At 42.5% G+C, this 16,921-nt stretch overlaps 1 long non-coding RNA gene and 1 pseudogene across 1 annotated transcript in view; one reads left to right on the top strand and one right to left on the bottom strand.

Annotated features, from left to right (window-relative positions):
* The window catches only part of LOC118668898, a 56,974-nt gene extending 56,086 nt beyond the window's left edge, over positions 1-888 (top strand). Inside the window, exon 7 of the long non-coding RNA XR_004971793.1 lies at positions 753-888. This is a non-coding gene — a long non-coding RNA (uncharacterized LOC118668898). The remainder of the gene's footprint in view (positions 1-752) is intronic.
* Positions 889-1,272: 384 nt separating this feature from the next.
* LOC118669409 lies at positions 1,273-9,418 on the bottom strand (annotated as a pseudogene).
* Between the last annotated feature and the right edge of the window lie 7,503 nt (positions 9,419-16,921).

Genomic DNA, 16,921 nt, shown 5'->3' on the forward strand with positions numbered 1-16,921 from the left:
TAGCTGCTGGGAATTTGTAGAAATTGTGGGACAGTGATTTGGACTTTACGTAAATTTGGAATGGTGGATCCAGGCAGCTTCTACAACATGCCCAAGGACAGGTGGTTCCAATTGTATATCATTGCTATAGTGCTGTGTACCATATAGCATGTTTAAGTGATTTCCCCTGCTCCCCTTCTCAGGATCCTTCTTATGGACATCTATTTATTGGGTGCTTTATGAACTATCCTAATATTCCTGTATGTGCCCAATGAAAACCATTTTCAGTTCAGACTCCAGAAGGAAAGTAAAATTTTCCAACAAAGGACTTGTCATTCCCTTCTCTCCCTATAATTTGCACAGACCCTGTGGACGCTTGCCAAAGAGCCAAAGAACTGCAGCCTCTTTTAGCCAGTGCTGAGTAGGGCACATCATTTTGGAGTGAAGGGAGGTGGGAAAAGTCTTCCACAAAGCCTTAGGACTTGAAGACTGTTCTGAGCAAGTATTTAAGCAAATATTAAGACTCTGGTGAGTGCTCTAAAGCAAGAAGCCAACGTTCCCGAGCTGCTGGAGTGGGACTAGGACAAATCCAGACAGTGCCACACTGTACAGAACTCTTGCCCATTCCTTAGGGAGGAAGAATCTATTGGATAGTCTTAACATCCACTGTAATTCCAAAGTTTGAGGACAGTGGGGATCAGTGGCTTTGACTGTCCGGCATGGGTTCTCCCTTTATAGGTCTGAGTACCTTAGTTTTCCTTCCCCATTCTCAGACTGGATTCAAGTTCATCCCTTGGCTCTTGATGGAGGACACATGACTATGCCAATCAGAGAACAGCAGTTGGAATGGGCATGGTCTCAAATCCAGACCAATCAGCACTCTGGACTTTCGTTGGAACTATTAACAGGTAAATTCTCATTTCTTTTCCAACTGGGTTGCCAAGCCTGTAGTATGTACATAACTCTGAGGCTGCTGGTAACCGTCTTGCCACCCCAGGTGGAGTGCTGAGACCAACACATGAAAGCTGAGCTGTGAGATGGAGAGAGATGGAGACTAGATGACATCTTTTGAGCACCTGGATCTAACCATGCCTTAAGCTAATCTAATGCCGGCATTTCATTTTACATGGGCCCCAGCTTTCCTTTTTTTCTTTTCTCTCTTTTGAAACTTTGATTTAGATTTTTGTAACCTGCAGCCAGTATAGTCTTAACTTATGGTATGAATTGTATATAATTCTCATTATAAATTGTGATCTGGCCTTTAATTTTTTCTTCTATTTTTTTTAACTTTTATGTATAAAGAGATAGCATTCTGTCAGAAGGTAGATGTCTTAGTCCAATTTAATGAAGCCTATGTCCTTCACTTGATGGAAACACTGGCGGCACATGTTGAGGCCGTATTTCGGATCAGACTGTGGCCGTTTGAGCAGTCGTGGCAAGAACGAGAACCCTGGCTGAATTTCTTCAGGTGGCTCCAGTAGAGTTGCTCTCTCTGTAGCAATGACACAAAAGGAAAGGTGATCTGGCCTTTTTCAACAGATCCTTTTGTCTTAAAGTGCTGAATTGTCCATTTGCTATATGAATCAAATGAGACTGTACATATAAAAACCTAGCATTATCCTCTGTACATAGGGGGGGAAACAGTAAATATTAACTACAGGGAGCAAGGCAAGAGGGAGGATGGGGAAGTGAAAGAAGAGGGGGTGCTGAAAAAAGAACCCTGAAGTGCCTAGGGTAATCTTCTAAGAAACCTCAGGCCCTATCAGGCCTCCTGTTCTACATATTCCTAGTGCCCTGTGTTTTTCCCTCATAACCCTTCAGCATGTAGGGTTTATAGTGATATGTTTATGTAATATTTTGATTGTCTCCCTCACTGACCTGGCAGTTCCACCAGGGCAGTGATTTTGCTCACTGTTATATCCCCTGCAGAGTCCAGTGTGTGGCATTCAGCAAACATTTATTGAATGAATCATCACATATAGTTAAGTTACCCAAATTGGACTCACCCTCCTTGATTATTTATTGGGGATAGGATTGTGGCAGAATTGGCAAAATCAGGGAAAGCTGTTTCTATCCCCTCTGTATCTCCTATACTACCCACACCTCCCATACACATACAGAAAATTTTGTCTTAATGAGATCATTTTGATTTGGTTGTGAAACCCTTACCAAACCTATAGTTCTTATATTTTTATTGAAATACTTTATTGAAGAATTAAATAGTGTGAATGTTGGCCTAATATGTGGAAAGCCCTGTAGAGGAGTGGGTCAGGTCTCTGTGATAAACAAGCAGTCTTCTTTGCTCCTTTGTCTTTATTAAATCATCTATTTAACTGCAATAGTTTCCTTTCACTCAGGCTTGTTTAGGAATGTATTGGAGGCTATAGGACAGTGGTTCTCAACCTTCTGGCCCTTTAAATACAGTTCCTCATGTTGTGACCCAACCATAAAATTATTTTTGTTGCAACTGCATAACTGTAATATTGCTACTGTTATGAATCGTAATGAAAATATCTGATATGCAGGATGGTCTTAGGCGACCCCTATGAAAGGGTCGTTTGACCACCAAAGGGGTCACGACCCACAGGTTGAGAACCGCTGCTATAGGAAGACCTGGGAAGTTGATGAGGGAAAGATCCTGGATGCTAGAGACTACTCTAAAGCAAGAGATAAAAGCAGTAAAAGGTAGCCCCTGGGAGGGGGTGGTAACCTGAAGCTCACTCCAGGAACCCGGAGTCTGGGTCCAGAGAAAACTCTCAGTGCACCATCCACCCCCTGCCTTGCCATTCAAAGCTTCCTCCCGGTGAGGCTGCAGCTCATCCCCTCCCCCAGCGGGCTTTCCTTGAGGTGGGGAGAGTGTTTCCCAGGGCCCATGTGACTTACACTGGCAAGTGACGATTACAGGCGGTTTACCAGTCAGTAAAACTGCCAAAGGCTTTGTGCTGTAGTAATCTTTTTCCTGTTTAAAACTCTGGGGATTTTCTACTGTTGCCAGTAGTTTTTCAAGTCAGCAATTACGGTATAGATTATGTAATCGCTGGGTATTAAAAATAGACAACACCAGAGTTTGCGTCTATTTTAACCAAATCAAAACAGAGCAGAGGGAGAGGAAAGGAGGCGAGGGAGGGACCAGCGGAGGAGGGAAAAATATTACGTGACAAAAAGCAGTGAGATTGCATCATGTGACTGGGACAATCCAGCCCACAATTTACTCTGCCCTTTTCCTGCCATTCTTGGCCAAAGGGACTGCATTCCCGTCCTCCAGGGAGGGGACCCTGAGGAGATTTCTGAGGACTCAAGATCCTTGTGGATATTCCCCAGCTCAGCCTTGAGGTGTTTACCTGCCTCTGACAAGCAAAATGACTAAGGGAGAGGGTATTGAATTTGACCTACTCCCTGCTTGTGTCTTGATTTCCATGGTCTTGGTGCTCAGCTTGTTTCTTTTGTTGAAGAAGTAGAGTCAAAGGGTGTTTTATGGGCTAGTCTTTAGCATCCCAAATCTGTCAGTTCCTTGCCAAAGCCACCCCAAATATCCTATATAATAAAAGTGTAGTATGCAAATTGTCCCCTGGTAGTCCTGGAGTTTGACCAGGGGTCAGGGCTGGCTGGGGGAAGGAAGGGAGTACCGGGCTGGCAGCCGCTAGGGACCCTACCTGTGCACGAATTTTGTGTACTGGGCCTCTAGTTCAATATAATTGAAAACCATGTATGCACTATGAAAACACAGCTTTAATATAGATACTTCCAACCCTCCCACTTTCTTACTCCTGCCCTCTGCCCACTGGGTTGTCACCTCTGAGCTCCTCATCTAGGAATTCCAGGCTACCACTGGTTTGTTTTTGTGTGATTTTTTCAATAATCCCGCACCCCCACCCTGAATTAAATGATCTTTGTGTTTTTTTAGAGACCTAGTGAGTAATGTTACAGACCCTCTAAAGGTGAAATTTTGAGTGTCAGGTGGGTCTGGAATAGGAGTGATATTTTTGGAAGGAGGATTTTAAAAAATTTTATTGATTTTTAGAGAGACAGACAGAGGAGGGGGGGAGGGAGAGAAAGAGAGAGAAACATAAATGTGAGAGAGAAACATTGATTGACTACGTGGTATACACACCAAACTATACCTGGGCATGTGCCCTGACTGTGAATCGAACCTGCCACCCTTTGGTATACAGGACAACACTCCAACCAACTGAGCCACACTGGCCAGGGCTTGGAAGGAGGATTTCTAAGAGCCTGACAGATCACATCAAAATATACCAGGCTTCCTATTATGTCACCGTCCCTTCCTGGATACAGAGGATCCCAGAGAGGAAGGATTTGAATTAATCACTTATAGCCCTGAGTCTACATAGAGCCCATGCTAAAAGCACCCAACTTTGTAAGGTCTCAGGTGGCAGGGAGTGGTGAGTACTTCAAAGAAGCTCATTGTTTCCAAAAATTGAACCCAAATGGGTTCAGAGGGGTTAGGGAGAGAGACCTGAAAGATCTAAATCATCAATATAATCAGTTGCAGGCAATAGTAGAAAGTTTTCTCCTCATTATTACTTCCATCCACTCCCAAACCTACCCTATCACACTTCATTCTCAGCCTTCATCTGTATTGGGGTGAAGAGAGTGACAGCAGCTCAGAGTAATACTGGTCCCAGCTCTTTCCTGCGTCACCCAGCACTGCCCAAACTAGTGGAAGTTCAGTGAAAGGAAGAGAGCTCTAATTTTGGGACTTTAGATATCATTTCACTAGATAGGGGGAATCTGGGAACCTTCCTTAGGGCTTTAAATCATCGTGCCAGCCTACGTTGGGAAGTGTCATGACATCAAACCTCTTTCTTACTCTTGGAGGTTTTTAGTTCTCTGATGCTGGGTTTCTAGCCACATTCTCACCATTGACAAGTGTCCTGGCCTTTATTGTCATCACTGTTATTGCAGCATCAGTTTTATTGTTTTCTGGACAAGCTGGATACTTTAGACCAGGTAATCAGCAGAACTTGGAAGTCACTGTGAGTATCTGCCCTCCACATCCCATCCCCCCTGAGGCTTTGGACAAGGTAGAGTCCACAGAAGTACCGTCTTAGGGGCTGCTAGGGGCTACAGTCAATCCAGGACTAAAGTCATTAGCAGCAAGGTCCACAAAGGAACCATTTCTACCTAAACTCAACTCTCTTGGGGCTTCCTTCCCACTCTTACCTCCCCACCCCCACAATGGATAAGACCATAAGAAGACATCACAGCTTGACCACAGCAATGTTGGGTACATTGGTCATCCCCATCTTTTTCCTGAAGATCACCCTATCATTAAAAATAATTACAGATTTTTAACCTCCCAACACACGTTCACCCACGTGCACACACACGTATCTTTTAGTGGTGGTGCTTCTAGTGTCTGTTGCTTGAGATAATACTGGTGGTCACAAGCTGGTATGGACAGGATAACACATTTAAATAGGTTTAATTTTTATTCATTGAACTGCATTGACAAATTTGAGACACATTTGTGCTTATATATGTGGGACATTCATTTGCACCACAGACAGTGCAAGGTATAAATGATAGATCTCTTGCGTGAACTCCAGTACCAGGGCACAGAGCTAGACAACTATCTCCCTTTACTGCACACACCACCAGACCCCTCTGACCACATTTGACATCAGACTCAGAAATGAGTTTGGAGACTGGGCCAAGATAGGCTGAGTGGTTAGGACTTAAGACTCCACCTATTTGTTGTAAACCCTCTGGCTAAAGTACCAGGCAGTGGGAGTGCAGAGAGGGTGGGATGTGGGGAGAGAGAGTATGGCACCTGATATGACTCCAACCAAACCTACTCTTTGTCTTCCAACAGAAGATGAGGGAGAGGAGGCAGGGAGAGGGAAGAAAGGGAAGAAGGATAGAGGGAGAACTGAGGAAGAGAGGTAAGGGAGGAGGGGATTGTAGGCTGAGCCTTGGGGCTGGGCAGAGCCAGATTGAGGGGGGTGTCTGTTCCCATTTGGGACTGACAGGCCAGGCAGAACCTCAGGTTTGAGGCCAAATCTTAGGGAAGCAAGTAGGGTTGTCCTGGCAGCCTGATACAGCCTGGGTGTAATCTGACTCATAGCCACTAGGGTTGCTGAACAGGGGACAGTGCCAGGCTCTCTGTACTCTCAGCATCATCTTTCCTTCCAGCCAGACAGGCCCAGGCTCCAAAGACCCAAAAGGCAACTGAGGAGCGAACTCACCAGCACTTACTTCCCTGAGCAGTTTGCACTTTAAGAGGACACTCCAGAATATTACTTCTACTACCACTCTAAGTATTCTAAAACGATTACTTCTTCTCTAGTCAGTTTTAGTAATTTTGAATTTTTCTAAAAAAATTTTAAAATGTAAGAAAAGTTTTAAAAATTATTAGTGGAAAAATTTTATAGTCTTTTATTTTTATATCTCTACTGTATTTTATTTTTATTCCCTCTTTCATGCCCAGTATCACTTATTTAATGCTTCATGTCTTTTCATGATTAGTTTTGTTAGAAGTCAGTTTTCTTTTTGAAGAACCAGCTTTTGTGTATTCATCTCTATTGTTTCTTTGTATTCTATTTCATTAACTTTTAATTTTTTTAAAACTAGTTTTGTAACTGAAAAATATTACAAAGGGTCACTTTGTCTTACAAACTATTATGAAAAGACCAGATACCCAAAAGGATGGACAAAGCATTAAAAAATGAAATCGATGTGGCTTATAAACATAAGAAAAGACTTACTTGCAAATAAAACAATGCATCTTTAGTGGTGGACCTCTAGGCTTGCTCAGGGAAGAGAGGTATTTTAGCTGAGTATCCAGGGGAGGGAACCCTGGATTAAAACCACAGGCTGCTGATTCCAATCTGATTTTTATTTACTGGTATTAGGCAAGGCACAAACCTGTTTCCTCCCCATAAATCGTAACTGATAAAAAATGCTCCACCTGCCTTACTTCATTGGCTATTGTGTCAAATTAGATATGGAATGTATAAAGAAGATAAGACCTGAATGCCCATTCAGCCCTCTGTCCCTAGTCTTTCTTCTCCTACAGGTGGCAGTAGAGGGGATTGTGGATGAACCCAGCCTTGCCTGGTAGGACCACTTGCCAGGCCTTGGCCCTTAAATTAGGAACATTATTTTGAAGGGAAGAAAAGAGTCTTATTCTCTCTTTAGTTCACTGTGCCTGCTGTCTTATCTCTTCTTCAGCTAAGTTTATTTATGTGGTCTGTAGCTATAGATATTACAAATATGGAAATAAAAGAAACAGAGATTTTAAAAGTATTTAATTAGAAAAGAGTCATATTGTTTTACAGTTTTGCAAATCTCTTTAATGACTAGCTTAAGAGAAGATAGCTGGATTCTCATATCTGCTTCTGTATTCAGATATTGCAATATGTTTCTTTGGTTGGAGTAGATGAACAAAATCTAGCTTCATACAGATTTGTGGTTGGAAAAAGTAGGAGTATTTTAATAGCCTTTTCAGATCATTGATGGCTATCATTAATATGCCACCAAAATTGGACAAAGCCAGTTTCTGAAAGATTAGTTTGTAGTGTGGAATCTGAAGCCACATCAATGAACTAACTCCTCACACTCAGCTATATTAAACTCTCTTGGTCTGTCTTATACCTTGAGTAGGTCTTTTATTCATGTCTGATTTTATAACATCATGCATTGGTTATTTGGAAAACAATGACTCAGTGAGTTATGCAGACCTTTCAAAGTGGACACATTTCATTCCACAATATCAGATTTTATTTATTTATTTATTTTGGCCCTGGGTGTGGGTTTCTTTTTCCTGTTTATTTAAAGTTCTTTCCATTTGTCATTATTATATGTTCATCTCAGATTTGTTAATATCACCACTGATTTAATCAGCAAAGTCTTTAGGTATTGGGAAGCAGTCGAGCTCCTGGTGTGGATATGTTTTCTTTTTCTTTTTTTAATATATATATTTTTTATTAATTTATTTTTTATTTTTGTTGATTTCAGAGAGGAAGGGAGAGGGAGAGAGATAGAAAGATCAATGATGAGAGTATATCACTGATCAGCTGCCTCTTGTACGCCCCCTACTGGGGATCAAGCCCAAAACCTGGGCATGTGCCTTGACCAGGAATTGAACTGTGACTTCCTGGTTCATAGGTCGGTGTTCAATCACTGAGCCACACTGGCCGGCGATACAAGTTTTCTAAAATTCTAGTTTTCACTTGACAGCTCAAATTTTATCATTGGCAAAAATTACTACCAGTTGTTTTACTTAATGTGACAAGCTCACTTCATTCATTTTCAAGAAAATGTCTTCCAAATACCTAACTCTGAATAATCAGTTTGTCAGTTGTTCTTTCTAACAAAAATGATGTTCCACAACAAAAGCAGGTAGTTCAGCTTTCAGTGCAGTCAATCAAGTAAATGCATCCATTACTTCAGTATGCAGCGGAAGTGCTTTATGTACAGATGTTAACAAGATCTATACTCAAGGGTAATGTTTTAATTAATAATTATTACTCCATCATGGACATTCTTATATGGAGCTGGACTTGTTGTTAAGCCTTAAGTGCATGGGTGGTGAAGAATATGACTTCGTTGATTTGTGTTAAGGCCCCCGCAGTTTTACCCACTGTTGCTTTTGCATTATCAGTGCAAATGTCAACACAGTGAATACTGCAAAAAAAATCTTGGTATTGTTATAAAAATGTTCCTCATCTCTTGAATACCCTGGAAAGGTCTTGGAGACCCCCAGGAGTCCAGCAAACATAATTTGAGAGCCACTGATCACTGTGACCATGGGTAATAATAGCTCGTGGCCTTGAACACCTCAGTTAGCCTCCCTGGGCCTTAGTTTTCTCAAGTTTAAGGAGAGCCTGGATGGGCTCTTAGTTTGTCTGCACTATAGAGCCATGTTTGCTACTCTTTGAAGCTACTTCTACCCTAGCAGCTGTAGTACTCTTCTTTTCTCCCTCCCTCCCTTATATCTCCTTTCCCTTAGTAGCTCCTCTCAGCCCACCTCCTACAGGTGGGCGTCCTCCTTGTTGTTTTACCTCCTCTACTCCCTTGGTGATCTTATCCCTTCCTTGGCCTTTAGCCATCCCCTGCAGGATGACAGCTCCCAAATCTTCACTTTCAGATCAGATATCTGTCCCAGGTATCTGATCCAATTCTATGATTCCACCTGCCCCTCAGATTTCTCCATTTTTGTGTCCCTACCTGTATGTCTAAACTGATTTAATCATCTTCCCCCACACATTTCCTCCTCCAGACTAGCCAGTTGTGGTTAATCCATCATCCACCCAACTACGTATGCCAAAAGCCCAGGATCCTTCCGTCCCTTCACTCATCTAACCACCCAGGCCTATCATTTTTGCCTCCTAAATATTTTCCCAATCTCTCCCTGCTTTCCAGCTCCGTCACCACTACTTCAGATCAGGCCCTCATCATTACTTACCCAGACCATTACAAGTGGCTCCTCCTTGGTCCCCTTTCCCCTTTCCAACCTATACTGTATAGCTCAGGCTAGAAACTACAAGAGTTATCTTCTCACAGTTGTTTTTCCCCCCACTAAATAAATACATATTGGCCCAGCAGGCATGGCTTAGTGGTTGAGCATTGACCTATGAACCAGGAAGTCCTGGTTCGATTCTTGGTCAGGCACATGCCTGGGTTGTGGGCTCGATCCCCAGCGTGGGGCATGTGGGAGGCAGCTGCTCAATGATTCTCTCTCACCATTGGTGTTTCTACCTCTTTCTCTCTCTCTCTGAAATAAAAATATATTAAAAAATACATATTGAGAGCTTATCATGTCAGACAGTGTGCAGGGTGCTGGGGATATAGCAAAGAACAAACAGCCAGTCCCTGGCCTCCAGTATTCACAGCATACAAAGGGAGAGAAAAAGTACAGGCCACAGGTAATCAAGACAGTGTGATAGGAGTGCTTGAGAACCCCTAGAAACCTTAGCTAAGAGGAGCTGAGCCTGAGGGGTGGTCAGGGAACACTTCCTGGAGGAAGCAACACTGTGAAACTGCTCACTGGGTAGGAATTAGCTAGAAGTGGTGGGAGTGTGTGGTGTGAAAAGCTTTCCTGGTAAGTTGATTATCTCATTTCCCCTTACTTAAAGCCCTCTTCTGGGCTTCACCACTGCCTGTAGGATAAAGGCCAGGCCCATACTATGGAATACTACTGTTGTGGCCTTATCTACCATTCCCCTGTATTCAGCCTGAGCTGCTTTCAGTTTCCCCAAACCTCGCTCACTCCCTCACAGCTCCAGGCCTTTGTATACGTGGTTCCTCATCTCCTCCACCCTTCCCACCCACTGGATTACCAGGCAGCTGACTCAGGAGACCTTCCCTGACCCTCCCATGTAGACTTTGTGGCTCCCTGTCCTGTACTCCCCACCTGTGCATACACTTGGACTCCTGTGCTCTCTGACATCATTAGAGCTCATTCACATGTGCCTCTGACTTTGGCTTCTACTTCCAATGCAGGTCCTGCCTAGTTCCCACACCCTCACCCCATGAGCATTTTGGGCGTCCTCAGAGTGTGTGTCTCCCATGTGCTGGTGGATAAGGCTAGCTAGACAGTTACCACCCCCAAACCTCCAGCTATCTTTTCCCCTTCTCTGCTCTGTAACCTCCCTTTGCCCCTGCCACACCCCATGGCAATATCAGTTCTGCTGGACATTGCCACACCCATTAGGCACCCCACACCTACTGGGAACCACTGACACTCCTGTTGGCATGAGATCAGCCGTTCTACTGTAAGAGCAAGGCTATAGGGCTGATGCTATCCTCATTGCCTTATACAGCCATAGTATATGGCCCCACAGATATGTCTGAATCATAAATACCACTCTAACTCAGAATTATCTCCTTTCCACTGAGCAAAGCTTTGTCTCTGGGGTAGTTCATAGTATCAGCCTCCTTCTCTTAGAAAGTGTTCTTTCCTAACAGGCCTCTTAGCCCCTCATGCAAATATACTTCCCAAGGTTCTGCCCACCAGAGGACCAGATAGGTGTGACCTGCATCAGCCTTCATCTCTAGCCTGGAGGCAAAAGATATATGGGTATTTATTTTTTAAAGTAGATTATATAGGGTGTCCCAAAATTCATGCAAGAAGTAATTTTGATAGAAAACACAGGTTTATAATTAAAAATTGTAACTTCTTTATTGATTCATAAAGTATACAGTATAGGGTTATGTATGGAATAGCACATCAGGTAAATGGCCTTCGTGGCTTTGCTGGTACATACACAAAGCCGTGGTCTTCATTGGTCTTCATTGTCCCTGCTCCTGGGCCATAATTGGTACTTGGTAATGCTTATCAAAATTGAAGGGATTGAAATCAAAGGGCAACAGATATTAGAATCTGATTCAATAAACCAAGTAAAATTAGGCTTTTATTTTTGTTGTTGTTATTGCTCACGCAAAATTCAAATCTTGCGTGAATTTTGGGACACCCTATATAAGCCATATTGATTACAGCTTCATCACTTAAAAATCCAAACAGTTAAAAATCCCCTTGCATCCCTCCCCTTATCCTAAAGCTTACCCTGCTGGTAGGCACTATTAAATATTTGGTAGAAATGTCCAGACTTTTGCTCTGCATTTACACACATATGTGTGGCTGGCATAATATTTGAGAAATTAATCTCCACCCCCTCCCTAGATTTCCCCCTTTCCACTCTCAGGATTATGGAACTCATTTCCTCCTGAGCTAGCTCCCCAGATTAGAAAATGGAATCCACTTTCAGGTGTCTTGGGCTTTGTGTGCCCAAAGTTTACTCACTTAAGGGAAACTTCGGGATTTGAGGAATAGCTCATCAAAGACAAAGGATTCTCTTGCAGAGACTGGATGTCTTGACTAGAAACAAGATGGAAGAAGGAGTTCACCTGGAGTGGAAAGACCCCCAACCCTTTGAAGCCCTCCCCACCCAGACTGCCTGGGGGCAGGAAAGACAGGGGAGGAAGATCTGTGGCCTCTATCCTGACTTTTATCAGCTTACCTGGGCAGGCAGGAGTAAGACCCCAGGGAATGGTGGCTACGTGGTTGGGCAAGCTGTGGAGAGACATGTGATCTTGTCCAAGATGCCTGGCTGCCCACACGTGGCACAAAGCAGCAGAGCCTGGCTTCAGCCAACTTCACAGCCACTTCCTCTGTCCTGTGCCTGGCACTTCTCAGTGTTCTGGAAGACTTGTACACACCTGGAATTAAGTTTCCTGTTAGCAGGATGGAAGCTTAACATAAACATTGAGTTGACTTATAGAAACTAACATTTAGTTTCTTGCATGCCTAAATTTGTGAACTGCGGTTTGTACTGTTCATGCTTGCCACGTTTGAAAAACAATTCATGATATATTTAAAAAAATGTTCCCATAGCTGTAGATACAGATTTATGTTATTCTTAAAATTTTTTTAAATACATGCTCATAGTAGGAAATTCTAATAGTACTAAAGGAGAAGGCAAAAGTTTTCAGTCTATTCCCACTTTCTAGATGTAACTATTGCTAACAGCTCCTTGAGAGTTCTAGAAATTTGTTATTCAGATAAAGACATGTATCTATTCTACATAGCTCTTTTTATATACAAATACTCTCCAGCTATATATACTTATCTGCAACCTATTTGCTTCTTTAACAATTTGACCTTATTATTAAATAAATTGCATTATTTAAAGTAGATATAGTCCTACTTCATTTCTTTCAGTGGTGCTCAGTATTCCATAGAATAGATGTGTCACATGTATTTAACTAGGTGATTGGCCCAGATTTTTAGCTATTATCAATTAAGGGCACAATGAACATAATAATAGCTAGCATTTATTGGCCACAGACATCTTTCTTTGCATATAGTCAGTCACAGAAGCCTTGTAACAGCACAGTGAGATAGACCCTATTATTGCCCCTGCTTCATAAATGAAAGAACTAAGTCAGAAAGAGGTCAATAACTCTCACAATCACATATCTGATAGGTGGTAGATCTGAGATTTGAACCAGGCAGTCAGGTCCCAACCCTGCACTCTAAGAGTAGCATACCACCCGGTGCACCTGTGCTAATGTCTCTATATAGAATACATTTGTAGCACTGTACTTGCTGGGTCAAAATAAGTGTGTGTTAAATTTTAATGTGAAATGGTCTGAAGATTCTTTCATGAAGAGAGCAATGTTTCTTTTAGTGCAGAGTCCACTTGTTTCCTGAGAAGAGAGGGGCTGCTGCTCCTGTGTCCAGAGGCCTCACTAGTAAGGGCCTGTTCTCTGCCATGGCCAGGCCTTCATCTCTGAATTCATCCTGGCCTTCTCACCCTCTGGGCTGGGCTGGGCTCCCAGAAGTCATGTCCTCTAACCAAGGCCACAGCCACAGGCTCCCAGAGAATTGAGCTTTAGCCTCCTTTTCTCTCTGTACTCTCTTGGTCTCTCAAGGTGAGGGTATCTCCTAACTAGAGGGCTGCCTTGGCCCCAGTTTCCTATTCCATCTGCAAGAAGAGAAAATGGCAGCCACCTGGAGAAACAGAATTGGCTGCTCTTTACTTCCATACCTGCAGCTCCTCTATCTAACCACAAGGGGCCCAGTGTGGGACCTCCAGGCCTAGATTCACATCAGACCTGGAGGTGGGCGGTCAGAGTGTGTGACATGGCTTCTCCATAGGACTCCATCAGTGGTTCTGAAATCGAGGCAATTTTGTCTCTCTTCCCCCACACCAGCTGGGAACATTTAGCAGTGCTTAAAGATATTTTTGGTTGTCACAACTTCATGGGGGTTTGCTACTGGCATCTAGTGGGTAAAGAGAGGCCAAGGATACTGCTAAGCATCCTATATTGTACAGGACAGCTGCTCACAACAGAGTTATCCAGCCCAAAATGTCAGTAGTCCTGAGATTGAAAGACCCTGGGCTGCAGTGGGCAGACTGCCCAGCAAGTGGCTGTCACTGTGACTTCCTCTGTTTTTGTTAACAGTGGCAAACACGTCTTGGTCACCTAGAGTTTGCCACTGTTTGGAGTGCTTTACATCCTTTAACTCAGGTAATCCTCACGAATCTGTAAGGCAGGCTCCACTATTATCACCCCGTTTACAGATGGGGAAGCTGAGGCATGGAGCTCTAGAGTACCTAGTCCCAGGTTCCTGCGGGGGCGCTCTGGGCTTGGCTTCCATGGAGCCTCTCACATGTGCTCATGGTGAGCGTTCCAGGACTTCTCTCCTCTCTCTGCTTCTTCCTGAGCCTTGGAAGCACCAGGGATTGTTTGTGTCTGCACAAGGAGAGAGAAAAAAGTAGCTGATTGGTGTTCTTGCCCTGATTCTGACTTCATTTCCGATACCTTTTGTATTTTTTTCTCCAAAGGGCTTAATTGAAGTAAACACTGACTGCAGAGATTATGGGCAACCATGACAATTTACTTATTAAATTTGCCTGGAATAATCCTATCACTCCTACAGTGGTTTCTCAGAGCCCTTTTAGTCTCTGGGCCTTCAGACTGAGATGCTTTTGAGTAGTTAGTTTTGCTTAGACACAAAAGCAAACTTTATCATCCAGGAGGACAAGGAGGAGCTGGTGAGTCAAGCTTGGGACCAGGGACACAGGTTGTCTGCCTGCAGTTTGGATGAGGGGGGTGCATCTCTAAAGGAGGTCTCCAACAGCCAAGATGGGAAGTTGTAAATGGGGTGAGGGTGGTAAAAGAAGTGGGAAGGGATCTGTTGGATCAAAGCCAACTTCACCCCAGAGGAAATACTTACTGGCTCATTAATTATAGGATGCCATAGGATTGGCTTTGCCTCTGGTTGTGGGCGCAATAACCCATGCTTTAAACAGTCCATCACTCAACAGTAATTAGCACAGGACCAGACTGACAGGTGGCCCACAACACACAGTCTCAAACCTGACCTGGAACTGGGCTTGGATGCCACACCTGTGGAGCCAACCAACCCATGTTTTGGCAGCCAACAGGGGTACGGGCACAGAAGGGGCGCATTCTTTCTTGGGCCATTTGCTGTGACCTTGCTATGTATTAGGCACTGAGAGGAACACGAAAGAAATGTAAGACACAAGCCATACCCACAGTGTAGAGAATTGAGGAAATAAGGTTAAGTTTAAAAAGTTAAAGAGCAGCACATGAAATATCATATATGTCACATATAAGGGATTTGGATGCTCAGAGCAAATAGGAGTTCTGGACAGGGATTCTCCACCAGGTGGATGGATGGAGGTGGTGGGGTTCTGTATCACACCTCCATGTTGTAAAAGAAGTAGGAAACACAAAGAAGAACAAAGAAAAAAATTAAAATCATACTAACTCTTGTCAGATACATAATGTTATTATTTTGGTTATCTCCTTTAAGATATTTTTTCCTGTGCATACATATGAATATATACACATATACACATTTTGTTACATAAGTGGATTCATGTGACTTACATTTTTATACTTAGCAATAAATAAATTTCTTAGGATCTTTTGTATTTTATTGTGTACTTACTCTGATTTACCAGTAACTAATCCCTTGTTATTTCCCCTATAGGTTACTAACAGTTGTGGCCTATATAATACTCTATCATACTCTGTGCTTTATCCGTATTTCTCCACATCTGTACTTTTATTCCTAGGACATAGTTTTTAAGTAGGATTACTAGAGCAAAGTATATGCATGCACACTTTGAACTGCTTTGCTATGTATCAACCATTTGCCTTCCAGAAAGGATATATCAATGCAGGCTCTTCCCACCTGTCCTATGAGAGTATCCCTTTCACTACATCCTTCCCACCTCCAGGTATTATTTTTTTTTTAAATTGCAAATTTGATAAGCAAAAACAGTATTTCATTGTGTTGTTTTATTTTGTTTTCATTTTTTATTATTACTACACTAGTGGCCCAGTGCACAGATTCATGCACATTGAAAGGAAATTAATTAGAAGAAATATTTTAATATCACTATTCCCCCTTTCTCTATAATAGAAGTGTCAGAGATGACATAAAATTAATAAAATGTATATGAAAATAACATATAAATTGATTAATAAACAACATGGTATAACAACAACAAAGACATGATATAACAACAACAAAAACAACATTGTTAAAAACAATGACTGATAAATTGATTAAACTTATTCTAATATCTCCCTGTATACCACATTAAGAGTAAAAAAACTTTCAGAGTGCTTGACTAATTTGCCTTGTGATGAAGTATTTACAACTTTAATGTCACACGCTCTTCAAACTCGAGAGAAAGCAACATATAACTGACCATGTCCGAAAACGGATTCAGGTAGGAATATTCCTACTCTGTCTAGAGTTTGTCCTTGTGATTTATTAATAGTCATCACAAATGCTGGCATCACGGGAAACTGTCTTCGAATTAATTTAAGTGGGAGACCAGTGTCAGACGGGGACAGTTGTGCCAATAATTGGTCTTCGGACATATTCTGTCGACGCAGCCACTTTCAGCTTCAGAATGTCAACAAAAACAACCAAATTCATGATCGACAATGACAGATCGAAACATGCATGTGATAAAGTGAGAGCTTTATATGTATTGCGCATGCACAAGTCAATGTTTATTTTTAGATTGCCAGTGCATGTCATATGTACCAGATGGTCTGTCACTTAGCCTTTTATATATATAGATTATTATATATAATATATATATGTATATAATTACAGGCTAATTAGTCATCGGTGATTCTCTTTTGACAAATTGTTTGATTATGTGCTTTATCTCTTTTCCTATCAGAAAGTATATTCCTGCCCAGCTGGCTTGGCTCAGTGGTTGAGTCGACCTATAAACCAGGAGTAAACCAGGAGGTCACGGTTCAATTCCTGGTCAGGGCATATGCCCAGGTTTTGGGCTCGATCCCCAGTGTGGGGTGTGCAGGAGGCAGCCAATCAATGATTCTCTCTTACCATTGATGTTTCTATCTCTTTCTCCCTCTCCTTTCCGCTCTGAAATCAATTTAAAAAAAAAGAAAGTAT

This window comes from Myotis myotis, unplaced genomic scaffold (genome assembly GCF_014108235.1).
Source record: "Myotis myotis isolate mMyoMyo1 unplaced genomic scaffold, mMyoMyo1.p scaffold_m19_p_14, whole genome shotgun sequence".
Classification (NCBI taxonomy): domain Eukaryota; kingdom Metazoa; phylum Chordata; class Mammalia; order Chiroptera; family Vespertilionidae; genus Myotis; species Myotis myotis.